The following is a 12,753-nucleotide window of genomic DNA, read 5'->3' as shown; positions in this document are numbered from 1 at the left end:
TCTAACAACATTCTCCTGAAAACAAAACCCTGGAATCTTAAGATGTTTTTCAAAGGGTACAATAAGCACACTGAGTTTGTGACAACAGAACACAAAGGTATATATGTATGTAAGATTGCTAGTTATTGAATGTGCTCTATTGCTTAGTTGTATGCTGTATGTTGTCTGACGTGGTGGCTCAGAGGGATGCGGTAGCTCAGTGGCTAAGACCCTGAGCTTGTCAATCAGAAAGGTCAGCAGTTCAGCGGTTTGAATCCCTAGCACTGCGTAACAGAGTGAACTTCCATTACTTGTCCCATCTTACATTGAAAGCATGTAAAATTACAAGTAGAAAAATAGGGACCACTTTGGTGGGAAGGTAACAGCTCTCTGTGCGCCTTCGGTGTTTAGTCATGCCAGCCACATGACCACGGAGATGTCTTTGGACTGGCTCTTCGACTTTGTAACAGAGATTAGCACTGCCCCCTAGAGCTGGAAACGACTAGTGCATATGTGCGAGGGGAACTTTTACCTTTATGCTGTTTTACATAAGCCCACAGAAGTAATACCTGTTGAATCCAATGAGGGTTTACTACTAAGGATGCAACAAAATTGTCATCTAAATGCTGTGGTGCCTAGTGGTAATGAGATAAACTGAACAAATTTGAAGTGTAAGTCCTAGCTCTCACTAGGCTTCTTGATATTCTCGTTGCTGTTTAAAATAATTGTTCATCTAGGAACACATCTAATTGGAATATTCCATTATTTCTATTTTTATGTTGCAATGCCCAGTGATGAATAGTTTGTTTTAATCTATGATCATTGACTCATTGTTAAGTGCAGATTCCCTAGTTCTGCAGCATCTAGATAAGATCATCGTCTGCTTTTAGAAGAAGGGCTATGCTGCAGTCTTAAAATGGTAGCATTTCATCCTGTACTTATAGCTGTAAACTATCAGGACTCTCCCTGCATTTGTTGTAAAAGAAATGAGTTACTATAAACAATAATTTGTTCATACAAATGCCTTCCCTTTTGGGATGCTTGAATAAATAGAAAGACGTCCTGTTTTATGATAAATATAAAAATGAATGTGAAGAGTAGCAACAGCTTCAGTGTTGCCAAAAGCAACATAGACTTCAAAGTGAAAGCAAGTTATCCATGGAATTGATTAAAATAAAATGCACTTGATAAAAGAAGTGGCTTACTTTGAGAGGTTTGATAAATTATTAAGAGAAGAACCAATCCCAATTGCAAGAAACAGAAGATTTCTGCCATATGAAATCAGTCCCATTTATCCTAAGAAGTAAGAAATCAAAACCTAGTTTTTCTGGTTTCTACTATTTCTTTACAAAGCATTAGTAAAACCACACTTGGAATATTGCATCCAATTCTGGTCACAACATAAAAAAGGTATTGAGATTCTGGAAAAAGTACAGAGAAGAGCAACAAAGAAGGATTAGGGGGATAGAGGCTAAAACATATGAAGAACTGTTACATGAAGACCATTGTTAAGTGAGCTGTTTCCCATTTTACAACCTTTTTTTGCCACAGCTGTTAAATTAAATCACTGCAGTTGTTAAGTGAATCATGGGTTGTTAAGTGAATCAGGCTTCCCCTATTTACTTTGCTTGTCCAGAAGATTACAAATGGTGATCATATTATCCCAGGAAAGTACAGTTTTCATAAATACATGTCAGTTGTCAAGCACCTGGATTTTGATCATGTGAGCATGCAAATGCTGCTACTGTCACTAAATGTGAAAAACAGTCCTAACTTTAGAAGGATTGTTGTAACTTCAGGACTGTTGTAGCAGTCATTCTCTTTATAAGGACAGTTGTAACTTCAAATGGTCACTAAACAGATGGTTGTACATTAAGAACTAACTGTACAGTAGTCCTTCACTTTCTACAGTTCGCTTAGTATCTGTTTGAAGTTACAACGGCACTGTAAAAAAGTGACTTCTGACTATTTTTCATACTTATGACCATTGTAGTATCCCTATGATCACATGATTTGTATTTGATTGCTTGATAACTGACTTACATTTATGACGGTTGCAGTGTCCCAGGGTTATGTGATTCCCTTTTGTAACTTTCTGACAAGCAAAATCAATGAGGTAGCCAGATTCAGTTAACCGTGTGACTAACTTAAAAACTGCAGTGATTCACTAAACAAATATGTCAAGAAAAGTTGTAAAAAGAGCAAAACTCACTTAACAAATTTCCCAGTGAGCAATATAAATTTTGGGCTCATTTGTGGTCCTAAGTTGAGGAATACCTGTACTTGCTTTGGATATGATAGCCAAGAAATGCTTTATTTCACATTTTGGATACAGATAGATGGAAGAGTAGATGGTTAAATTCTTTAAACAGCTAGTGCCCAAAGCAATGCCTTACTCCACTTCTTTTGTACTACTAAAATAGTATACTTGATTTGAATTGGAGGAGCTAGTTATGCCATCAAATCCAACTGCTTGTCATTGCAGGCACATAATCTTAACAGAGGACTAATCAACCTTTTCTTGAGTATATTAGCGAAGGTGGCTCACCTAATGTTTGTTTTACTGTCAAAAATTGCTCCTTCTACTATAAGAATTCCTCCTCCCCTAAAGTTCAGCAAGAATCTGGTTTCCTGTAATTTAAAATCTTTTTTCCATGTTCTGTACACTGAGTCAATACATGGTCTTCTTTCTGAGACCCTTTTAGATTTTTAAAGGGACATTTTATTTATTTATTTGTTTATTTATTTCCCAGCGTTATTACTTTTGTACATAACTCAAGGTGGTGAACATATCTTTCCTCCTTCTCCTATGTTCCCCAAAACAACCATCCTGTGAGGTGAATTGGGCTGAGGGAAAGTGACTTTCAAGGAACAAATTGCCTGTGATTGTACAATACACCAGGTTGTATTAGTAAATGGAAAGATGAGTTGTTGGCTGCCATTTAATGCTTTCTCACTGACTAGCCCTTTGGGTTTTTAGATCAAGTGAGTATTGTCAGGTACCAAATCTGGAGTGAAAAAATCCAAAGGACCATTAGATGGGAGGAATTAAAGACATATACCTGGTTGTTATTATAGTAACATCCTATAATTAATGTATTGAGATTTTAATTAAATCTATATTTCTGTATATGAAGAAAATATGAGCCAGTTTGCTGTAGTTGTTAAGACTGAAACTTGAAACCTGGAGACTGTGAGTTCTAGTCTCACCTTAGGTGAGGGGAAAATTGGCTAGGGGAGTTTTGGACAATCTCCAGGAGACAGTGAGTTCTACTTCTGTATGCTGAATTAAAGCTGGCTGGGTGACTTGACCAGACACTCTCTCTCAGCCCAACCCCCTTCACAGGGTTGTTGCTGTGGGTAAAATAGGAGGAAAAACTCAGAAGTAAGCTTCTTAAATGGGAACTAATTCTCAGGAGGAGTGCCTATAAGTATTGCCTTCTTTTAAGAGAAAAGGTTTCTTTGGATTTTTTAAATTCTGTGTAGAAAGTCAAAGGAACATTTGTTCAATGAAGACCTCCAACTCAGAATTCCGTTGCTTCCATTGTCTCCCTCAGCCAGATATACAGACATGATGCACCCTTATTTGTAACAAGATTTCAAGAATTACATGCAAAAAAGCTCAGAATTTAAATCATTTTAACAGTGGCATTTGAGACCCACACACACAAGGAATTTGTCTTTGGTGCAAATGCTCTCAGTATACATAAAAGAAAAGATACATTCATCAAAAATCATAAGGTACAACACTTAATAATAGTCATAGGGTACAATAATAAGCAATCAAATCATACTAGGAAACAGTCAATATAAATCGTAGGGATATAAGCGACAAAGTTACAGTCATACAGTCACAAGTGGGAAGGAATATTAGTTATGGCCACCATCTTGAGTTATTATATAAAATCATAAAGACAGGATAAAAAATAAATACAAAAATAAAATGAAATAAAAAAGAACAAACTTCATCACTGAAGTTTTAACTGTTAACTTCATTGTATTAATTTTATTGTCTTTACCATGGAAAAAAATGTTATTGCTCTCTTTAAAATAATGCTGGCAATTAACAGGATTATTGTGATGTCCATTTTGCCCTGCTCAGATATGTAAATAGAGAACAAAAGAATATCCTCAAGGCAGACATTTTCCAATGAGTGTATCATGGCTCTGCAAGTTAGGACAGCTCTAATGATTCTAATGCCAAGAAAGAAATTCTTTCTTTCAAAGCTAGGTTAGAAAAACTTTCAATTCATACAAGCCATAGTTTCACCTCATATCCTACAGATATGTGGTTCTTCTATATACCTTTTACAATATTTCTTGCTGTCAATGCAGGATTCCTCAGCGAAATAAATATTTCTGCATTAATTTGTATTATTGGTACCAGAAAATCAGATTCATCATTCATCAGTATGCAAAAGAAAATACATGATTTGCTAAATCTCTGATGATTGGGAGAAAAGGTGTTTTATTAATCATAGTGGGACTTAATTCTGGTTAAGATAGACCATTGTAGGATGGACAGTAACACCACCAGATGGATTTGCAATTGGCAAATCCTGCATTCATTGTGCAGCCCTCAATGGAATTACATCTACAAGGAGAGAAGCATACAGTGGGGTATCTCAAGGTTCTGTCTTGGAATAAGTGCTTTTCAACATCTCATAAATCAGTGGTCCCCAACCGTTTTGTACCAGGGACCAGTTTCACGCAGAAACACTTTTTCAAGGACGGGGGGGGAGGAGTCGAGTTTGGTGGTTTGCTTGCAGACGCTTTCATTACCTGACTAGGTAACATCTGATGTTGTTACCTAGCCGGGTAATAAAACGTCTGCCAGCAAACCACCAAGTTCAGGGAGCGCCAATGCCTCCTCATTGCAACCCTGAGCGACAGATATTCTCTTCTATTGGGACATTTAAAACGGAGGGTTTCAGCTGCAGATTCAGGAACTGCGCCTGGCTGAGGAGCGCCTTCAAAACTGAGTGCTGGGCGGCGGCGGCCCACGGCTGTCTCCGTGGCTCAGGACAAGTCCCTGCAGGACGACTGAGAAGCCCCGCCTCTCGGCCCTGCCTCCCTCAGCCTCATCCCTCAGGTGTCTTCCTCCCTCCCTCAGCCTCATCCTCAGGTGTCTGCCTCGTTTTCTCAGTCGCTCTCTCGCTCCTCCACCAGCCCAGGAAGAAACTGCTTCAAAGAAGCCGGCAGGGTGGCTTTTCCTGTTGGCGCAGCTCCTCCGAAGCGCCCGTTCACCCCCACCCAGCTGCCCGCGGTTCAATCCAGTGCTCCGTTCTGCCTGCCTGCCTTCGTTTCTGGTTGTTTCGGAGCAGCTTCGCTGAGTAAAAGAGGCGAATAGTTATTATTCTCAGCCGAAGCTGCTCCGAAACAACCAGAAACGAAGGCAGGCAGGCAGGCAGAATGGAGCACTGGATTGAACCTGGATTGATTGGCGGCGGGGTGGGGGTGAACGGGCGCTTCGGAGGAGCTGCGCCAACAGGAAAAGCCACCCTGCCGGCTTCTTTGAAGCAGTTTCTTCCTAGGCTGGTGGAGGAGCAAGAGAGCGACTGAGAGAGGAATGAGGCGGGAGGAAACCGAAGCCACTGAGCCAGAGAGTAGGACAGGCTTTGGTTGCTTCCTCCCTCCCCTTCTTTCATTTGTGTCCTTGATCCCTGATCCCAGCAGCATTCACCGAAAGCAAAGAAAGCCGCCATTTTTATTTTATTTTTTATTTTTATTTTCTTTGCGGCCTGGTGCAAAGTGATCCACGGACCGGTACTGGTCCGTGGCCCGGTGGTTGGGGACCCCTGTCATAAATGATCTAGATGAGGTAATAGAAGGGATACTAATCAAATTTGCAGATAGCACCAAGCTGGGAGAAATCACGAACACTTTGGTAGTGGAATGGGACAACTCACCAAAGCCAATTCGCCATGACCAACTTGCTACAGTCAACTCATTGTGGGACAACTCAACATGGGCAACTCATCATGGGATAACTTGCTGTGGGACAACAATTCCAACAATTTAATTTTATTATTTAAAATAATTTTTAAAATATTTAAATTTTGTCATTTACTTTTCATTTTGTCCCTCCTCTGTCCATCCTTTCTTTAATGAAATTAAATTGGTAGCAGTAATAAACATCAATCAGCTATATGATGGGCAGGAAAACCAGGGATGTAAATCCACTGTGTTTCCGAGATGTTTGAATTCTCCAACTTTTCCCCATACTATAGACTCAGCTGTGGCAATACGACCTACAGTAAGAAAAAATCCTCTCAATTTTTTCCCTCAGAACTTAGAATTTATGGGAAAAAATAAGTTTTCATGAGGCAGGTTAATTAGAAAGATACATATATTATAAGGCACTTTAAACAAATGGCTGAATATAAGTATTGTTCTCCAAATTGCTCTGTAGCAATGAAAGAAAGCAGTGAGAAATAGAGGCTCCCCCCCCATATTCAAATCCAATTTTATTGTTCTATCCTTACTGCTACAAAGCCATAAAGAAAGCAGCCTGATGTCTGCTCAACTGATCATTCCCTTCCTTGATCTCCATTTAGCATGGTCATGATATGGGAATTGTTATCCAACACATACAGATGTTACCACATTGAATAGAACTGATCTAAATGAGAAAGGAAGCAACATCTTAGATAATAAAACTACTAAAACTTCTTTATTATCTTCATGCCATAGTAAGGTGAATTTGTAGAACACTATTATTTTTTAAGTTGAGTCTTGAAATAGAATCTCCTCAAGGAAGAGAAGTTTTTAAACTTGCCAAGGTTTCATTAAAAAAAAAACTTTGTGTCCAAATATATATATAAATTATAGGGTTGGAAAGACCTTGGAGGTTTTCTAATCCAACCCCCCAAATTATTTAATCCAATTGTTCCTACTGTTTTAAACTTTCATTTTAAACATTTCTGTTTTGAAATACCTATAAAATTCATCAATTATACGTAAATACGTTTCCTGATTTTGCCAGATGTTTAATCATTCCTTTGCCTGTCTCTCAGTTTCCTCCTGTTCCCAGTCACAGCAGAATGACCATTATTAATTTTTTTATTATACTTTTGTAATACATTATAACCAGTTTCCTACAGGCAGATCAAAGTAATGTAAAGCTTTAAAATAATAAAAGTAATAAAGATTACAAGAAAGCATAAAAAAATAAAGCATAAGAACCATAATTCTATATAAGAACCATCATGTGTAGTATAATGCCAGCAAACAATGCAAAAATCAACATGATATGGAGAATAGGACTATCTTAGTCTAGAACAGGACATACGGTGGTGGGAAGAAAGCAAAAAGAAATGTATTTACTGCCTTCTTCATATTTGACTGCATTATTTCTGTCAGCAGGATAAAATGTCTAGATGTCACCATTTGTGATAAGGCTGCTAGGCACAGCCTCACTCATGGTTGACAGCAGGGTAGTGAAAGAATTAAGATTAGATTTTATAGCAATAGCACTTAGAGTTAGATTTATATACAGCTTCACAGTGCTTTACAGGACTCTCTAAGTGGTTTTTACAGAGTCAGCCTATTGCCCCCAACAATCTGGGTCCTCATTTTATCGACCTTGGAAGAATGGAAGGTTGAGTCAACCTTGAGCCAGTGATAATTGAACTGCTGAACTGCTGGCAGCCAGCAGCAGAAGTAGCCTCAATACTGCATTCCCACCACTGCACCACAATGTCTCTTATACACAGGTTTTTCTTCCAACTCAGTCCAATGGCACCCAGCAGCCAAGAACAATTGGCTATGACAGTGGCATGCAACTTTAGTATTCATAAGAAGCATAGCAACAGCACGTAGTCTTGTAAACCACTCCACATTACTTTACAGCCTTCTCTAAATGGTCCACAGAGGCAGCATATTGTCCCCAACAATCTGAGTCCTCATTTTACCAACCCTGGAAAGATGGAAGGCTGAATTAACCTTGAGTCTGGTCAAGATCGAACTGCTGGCAGTGTGAATTAACTTGCAATACTGCATTTTAACCATTGTGCCACCACAGCTCTGCATGGCAGTAGCTGGGCAATGATTTTGAAAAATGGTGACCTTCCAGGATTGTTCTTAAATTTCCTGGTTGAAGGTCAATACTAAGATCTTTAATTGGCATCCAAGACTGTTGGTCTTGCCTGCTGTTTTTGGTCCCATCTTGTTACTGTTATATTTTACTTGATCTAAAATTCAGGAGGACTCAGAAACTTGCCTATTTATTGCCAATTTGAGTGAAGTGGACTTGTCATGAATTTAACTAAGAGCAGCCATTGCTTTGTACATTTAGGGCAATTCAGTTCTGAGAAATCGCTGAACTTATCTGAAAACAGCTGGAGTAACAGACTGGCACATGGTGATCTCTTTTAGTATACAAAGGCCTCTTAGACTTTTGTTTCTCTTATTTCTAGACTGAAAGACACAAACCTAATTACTCATCTGAGAGCAGGGCTTTATTGAGGCAGTCTTATATCTGAGTTTGCAGCCTTAAATGGTAAGCCTTCCTGAGGAGTGCAGTGAGAGGTGGAGGGGGGAATTCCCCGCCCCTCCAGCACATTGCAACAGACACTTTGAGAACAAATACAACAGAAGCCATTTCTTTCTACTGTAATATGAATCCAATGCATTAGGTAAAATTTCCCTACATTTGCCAGAGCAAAACTACGAAAGCTCTCCAGTTTTTCTTTGTAAAAGAGCTTGAAAGATGATTTAGGATTTTGCTAATAAATCTTGAATTTCTCTGCTCTGCATTAGCAACCAGGTTATTTTTTCTTCTTCTTTTGGGTCAAAATGATTAAATACTTTTGCAATTGAACCAAATAGATTCTTCAGCCCTGCAGATGCAATACATCATAATGCAATTTCCTGTCCTCAAAAAAATTCAAAGGAAATCAGTATTTTGACCCCTTTAATTTTAAAATAAAGAGGGAATATTGACCTATTCTTGTGCTGGAAATGAACTGCAGAGTTGGGAAGAGACAAACTAGCAGATGTCCCAAAGGTGCTTTTTTTCAAGATGCAACTGGACTTTCTTGGATGATTGAGAATCTTCATAAAAACTAGCAGGTGCTTTTTAAAATAGCTGCAAAGAGAAGGGCTGAATGGTTGAAAACTTTTGTTCTTTTAAAGTACACAAAATGACATAGTTGCTTATGTACAGATCAGTGGTGGTATTCAGCCGGTTCACACCAGATCAAGCGAACCAGTAGCAAGAATTTGGTGTGGGTCACAGAACCGGTAGTAAGTTCTGTCTGGCCACACCCCCCACCCGGTCACCCTCCCGCCTGATGCTCGCTCACCCCACCCTCCTGCCTGCCTGACATTCGTCTAAGGTATTTCTTTTTTTTCCCCCTCCCGATAATCAGCTGTAGATAAGATCAGCTGTGCTGGATTCCCCTTGCTGAGGCCAAAGAAGGCAAAAATGGAGGGAGGAGCTCAGTCCCCCCTCCATTTTTTGCCTTCCAGAGCCCCAGAGGAGCCTTAGGGGAGCAAAAATGCACCCCCAGAGGCTATTCTGAGGCTAGGAAGCTCCCAAAATGGAGCTTGGAGGGGTGCTGCATGCCCCTCCCATGCTCTGTTCCTTTTCTTCCTGAGCCCCGGAGGAGCCTTAGGGGAGCAAAAATGCCCCCCCCCAAGGGCTAAGCAGCTTCCAAAAATGGGGGCTGCAAAAAAAAAGCCACAGCCAGGCCCACCAAGCCACGCCCACAGAATCGGTAGTAAAAGTTTTTGAATCCCACCACTGGTACAGATGGACTTTATTGCCTTTCCTATTTCTAGAAAATAAAAGGATTGGTGACTTGGAAGTGTGTCTATTTAATTTAGTGTTTTCCAAACTTGGCAACTTTAAGCTGCTGGGTGGGGAATTCTGGGAGTCCGCACATCTCAAAGTCCACATATCTCCAGTTGCTTTTGAAAAAGCACCTTTGGGACAACCTTGACCTGAATGTTTGAGAATCAACATAGATATCTCAAAGTTGCCAAGTTTGAAAAAAATGGATTTTAAAACATGCAGGTAAAAAAGCCTCAAGCACTCTGATAAACCTTGCTTCTTATTCCAGAAAAATTAGACAGAAAAACTCATCTGGGATCCCTCCCTCAGCTACTTTCACATTGAAAAGTAAAACCGAGCATCTCATAGGGCTACTGGTAGTCCTTGAGTTATACCCACTCATTTAATGACCATTCCAAGTTTATTTATTTATTTATTTATTTGATTTGCCAATTGTTTACAAGATAATAAGTATAAGTGTATACATAGTTGTGAATACATGAAATGGGTACATATAAGAAAAATAAAAGAAGAATAAGAGAAACAATAGGACAGGGAAGGTAGGCACGTTGGTGCGCTTATGCACGCCCCTACAGACCTCTTAGGAAAGGGGTGAGGTCAATAGTAGACAGTCTAAGGTTAAAGTTTTTGGGGTTTGGGAAGAAACTACAGAGTCGGGTAGAGTATTCCAGACATTGACCACTCTATTGCTGAAGTCGTATTTCCTGCAATCAAGTTTGGTGCGGTTAACTTTGAGTTTGTATCTATTGTGTGCTCTTGTGTTGTTATGGTTGAAGCTGAAGTATTCATTGACAGGTAGGACATTACAATGTATGATTTTATATACCATGCTTAAATCAGACCGAAGGCGGCGTAATTCAAGGTTTTCTAGTTCTAGAATTTCAAGTCTGGTGGCATAAGGTATTCTACAACGAGTAGAGGAGTGGAGAACTCTTCTTGTGAAATATTTCTGGACTTTCTCAATTGTGCTAATATCAGATATGTAATGTGGGTTCCAGACTGATGAACTGTATTCGACTATTGGTCTAGCAAATGTTTTGTATGCTCTGGTTAGTAGTGTGATATTACCAGAGAAAAAGCTACGTAGGATTAGGTTAACAACTCTTAATGCCTTTTTGGCTATGTAGTTGCAGTGGGCTCTAGCACTTAGATCATTAGAGGTGAGTATTCCAAGGTCCTTTACAGAGCTTGGGTCATCAACAAGATCTTGACTATTCAGCTTGTATTTTATTTTCTGATTTTTTTGCCAATATGTAAGACAGAGCATTTATTTGTTGAGATTTGAAGTTGCCATTTGTTTGACCATTCTGATACATAGTCAAGATCTTTTGTAGGGTAGCAGTATTGTCTGTGGTATTGAACAGCTTTACATCATCAGCGAAAAGAACGCAATTGCTCTTAATATGATCACAGAGGTCATTTATGTAGAGTATGAAGAGAGTTGGTCCTAGAACACTGCCTTGGGGGACACCACTATTGACAGGTACAGAATTTGATAGGACGCTCCCAATTTTGACCATTTGTTGTCTGTTTGCCAGGAATGCTTCTATCCAGTTATTCAGTTGTCCAGAGATACCATAGGATTTTATTTTTTAGGAGTAGTTTGTCGTGTACCACTGAATCAAAGGCTTTACAGAAGTCTATGTAGATTGCGTCTATTGCTTTGCCCTGGTCGAGTTGTGTCGTCCATATGTTTTTGCAGTGTAAGAGTTGCAGATTACAGGATAGTTTTTTCTGAAACCAAATTGTTTATTGGAGAGTAGGTTGTTTGTCTCTAAGTGGAGGATGATGGATTGGTTAATAATTGATTCCATGACTTTATAGGTGACGCAGCATAAGGAGATTGGTCTGTAATTTTCAACTAGGCTTGGGTCTCCCTTTTGAAGATGGGGATGACTGTGGCTTGTGACCATAGGTTAGGCAAGGAGCTGGTCCTGAAAGATTTTTCTAAGATTATGCTTAGAGGTTTGGCTATGGCAGTGGATAGCTTTTTTAAGAAGTAGGCACATATTCCATCCGGTCCAATAGATAGAGATGGTTTTAGATTGCGTAGTGCTTTTTCAACATTGTCTTCTGTAAAATCGATATGTATTAGATCATTGTTGTTATCTGTGGTATGGCTAGGAAATACTGGGCATGATCCGTTGCTGTTTACAAATACTCGAGCCGAAGAATGTGTTAAAGAGGTTGGCTTTAATGGTGTCGTCATTGCTGCAGTCTTTACCATCAGGTCCTATCAAGGATGGAATGGACCTTGAGTCTTTTAGTTTGTTGTTTACAAAATTGTAAAAGCACGGGTGGAATTGGTGCTTAGAAGGTTTTCTCTTGTTTAATGTGATAATTGGTGCATTCGGTCTTTATCTGGTGGCATAAATTTTTGTATCGGGCTTTTGAAATTGGCAACGTGACCAGATTTGTTTTTCCGCCAGAGTGATCTCTTTTTTGGATTGAAGTTTCCTTATTGTTATGGGTAATCTGCTTTTTTGTTTTGTTTTGGGAGTTGTTGTTGGTACATATAGTTTGAAGACTCTTTTGACTTCAAGTAAAAATATGTTGTAATGGTCTTCAACAGTATTGCATCCAGTGAATAGAGATTGCCAATCAAGGGATGAGAGATCGTTGTCTATAAGATCATAGTTGCCTTTTTTGAAGTTACAATTGGGGATTACAATTGGGGATTACAAGTTGCAAAGTCATGGTAAAAAGTAATTTATGATCTGCCTTCATGCTTTCAACCATTGCAGTATCCCTACAATCATGTGATCAATATTTAGATATGTATTAATGAGCATATATTTATGATGGTTGCAGTGTCCCAGGGCATGTGATGACTATTTGTGCCCTCAGCAAAGCCAATTGGGGAAGGTGAATTCATTTAATGACTGTCTGATTCACTTAACAACTGCAGTGATGCATCAACATTTGTGGCAAAAATGTCATGAAATCAAGCATGACTTAACAACTGCTTTCCTCAGCAA

The sequence above is a fragment of the Notechis scutatus genome, chromosome Z (assembly GCF_049901735.1).
Source record: "Notechis scutatus isolate UNSWTSFEM ecotype Mainland chromosome Z, rNotScu1.2, whole genome shotgun sequence".
NCBI lineage: Eukaryota > Metazoa > Chordata > Lepidosauria > Squamata > Elapidae > Notechis > Notechis scutatus.
The sequence above is the reverse complement of the archived record's forward strand: the minus strand, read 5'-3'. Positions refer to the sequence as shown.